Consider the following 2,498-nt stretch of genomic DNA (forward strand, 5'->3'; position numbering starts at 1 on the left):
ATATTTGTATTTATTTTTTTTACTGTACTTTGTAGAGCTCCGAGTTTTCACTGGAGTATTTTAAACAATGAAATACATTTATCGCGTTCTCAACTATATGGCATGGTTTTGGTTTATGGAATGGCTGATTGTTGTTTATATAATAAACAGAATAATACATGGACGCTTGGAGATATGAAATTTATCTTCTCGTGTTCACATTCGATATGTCACTTGTTCGCTGCGCTCACTCATTCAATATCAATGTGAACACTCGAAGATAAATTCCATATCTCAGGGTGCCCATGTATTATTCTCTATTTATTCTCTTATTCCAATACGGTAAAGCACTGTGTTGTCTAGTTTTGTGGCATTCAAAGAAAACAGGATATTCCACGAGTAAGTCAGTTCCAAGAGACTTCAATTTAAGGCGACAGTGGATTAAATTTGTTTAAGTCAAGCAGGATGATTTTGTAGAGCCGACAAAATACTCAGTAATTTGTGGCATTCATTTCTCATCGGACTGCTTTGAGGGTGTATATATGTGAGAAATGGGTTTTAAAAAGTAGATGGATTTAATTCCCGGTGCTGTACCGACAATTCAACAAACGAAACAGCAGAACTCCTTGTCAGAAATGCATAAGCCAACAATGGAAACCAAGGAAACAGAGCAGACGGCTGGGAAATCTAGTAAATTCGCAATTGCTTCGGAAATAACGCCAAGACAGTAAGAGAAACTTGTAAATTGTTCTTATATTTATGAATGGACACTTTCACATTTATAATTTTTTCAATATGCATCTGTTTAAGTTTAATTTGCCAAGATACTTAAGAAATCTGAAAGTTGGAATCGAACTCAAAAACGGTATAAAATCAGGGAAATCTGTTATAAATAAAAAGAAAGGTTTTATTCGTCTTTTTCGTATGTTTGGTGGCTTTAACTCCATGTACGAAGAACCAAAATCCGCTAGAAATGTACTCTGTATTTTGTTGACTGCACAGGATGGGAGCGCAACCCTCATATTTCTACCGAGATAGCCCCAACACCAACGAACGAGTTCTCTGTAGGCAATGTAACGAAATATCCTACAAGAGACAAAAGGAATAACTGATAACTGTGCGATCCTCTATTAACTGTTCACAGAGAAAGGTAATTTGATAAGTGTACAAAGTAAACAAATTCATGTCCTGAATGATTGTCTGCGCCATGTTGTTTTCAGAATACGTAATACCCACACATCAAGGCAATTGGATCGAAATCCTGGATGCTCAGTTATACAATGCTTTTGCACTGCTGGTTTCTGGTCCTCTACCTTTTGCCAAATTTGGTCGATTTCTACACAGCAAACGCTCTCGTGAGTCGTTGGTTCGCACCTTATTATAACAAGATAATAACAACAGCATTACTAAACAAGACTCACTGTAACTTTCAGTTAAAAAAACAGACTTTCTGTCTTTCAAAGGCATAACAATCATATAAATGCGAATGAATCACAAATCGAAGCAATTACCAGTCTGTGTTTCCAAGATGATTTGTCTCGCTTTCGCCGTCTTCTTTGTTTGATTCAGGCTGCATATCATGCCGAATTCTGCACGGCTCAAAGCGAAATGGACAAGCTCAGACATCCATGCCAGTTTCCGACACTTCACCAACATCACTTTCGTACAAATTACATTCATTTGAGCTGTTTTCATCGGATAATATCTTTTCCAAACTGCTACTATTTTCTCTAGCTGTCATAATAATTACAATAAAGCCTTGAGTTGTAGAATGTTTCACGCAAGGCGTAACTTTGACATGATGTCTCCATGTGAGATAAGCCAACGAATGCACGTCCGTATCTGGAAAACAGTTTTATTATGTCAAGAAATGTTTATTTTAAAGGTTTCGTGTTTCCCTTAACGAGTGTTTTGGTCACCAGCATGTGAAAAAAAAGTAAATACCAAGAATTCCAAAGCAACACCTCAGTCCAATGAAGGCACCAAATGAGATATCCTGTTTCAGTTAATTATAAGCCATGGGTAGATTCAATCTACCCTTAGCCTTATTTGCATAATTTTTCTTCCGGTAAGCAAAGCCCATCATGATACATGAAATTTTGCGAATGGTGATAGATAAATTACCATAAGTCATCTGCAAGTTTTGGTCACTTAAATAATACTTGTGTGGATACGGAGAAATTGACGCAAAATAAAAGTTGTAATAGGACTGGTGATGTTAAATTGTTTTTAATAATTTTTCTACTTCTATTTTTTTATATTTTCAATTTTTATATTTCTATTAATGTGAATTTTACCAGCGCATATTTGGTGTATCTTCCAACAAAATAATCAAGACAGTATTGTATTAACATTCTTTTTTTGTGACAAATTTTGATGAGACATATATGCACCTGTATGGTTGTTTGCAATACATGATCGACAAGGATGCCTCAACCTTTTTACATATAGGTAAGAATTTATCTGACGGAAAAGCCGTGGTAAGAGCCGGAAGACTGTCAAATGACCACCCAGAACTT

The 2,498-nt window shown here is 35.9% G+C and overlaps 1 pseudogene; it reads right to left on the bottom strand.

Moving 5' to 3' along the window:
* Window positions 1-758: 758 nt before the first annotated feature.
* On the bottom strand, window positions 759-1,720 carry LOC146471076 (uncharacterized; annotated as a pseudogene).
* Window positions 1,721-2,498: the final 778 nt, after the last annotated feature.

Source organism: Pavona decussata, unplaced genomic scaffold (genome assembly GCF_977016875.1).
Source record: "Pavona decussata unplaced genomic scaffold, jaPavDecu1.1 SCAFFOLD_106, whole genome shotgun sequence".
NCBI classification, from domain to species: Eukaryota; Metazoa; Cnidaria; class Anthozoa; order Scleractinia; family Agariciidae; genus Pavona; species Pavona decussata.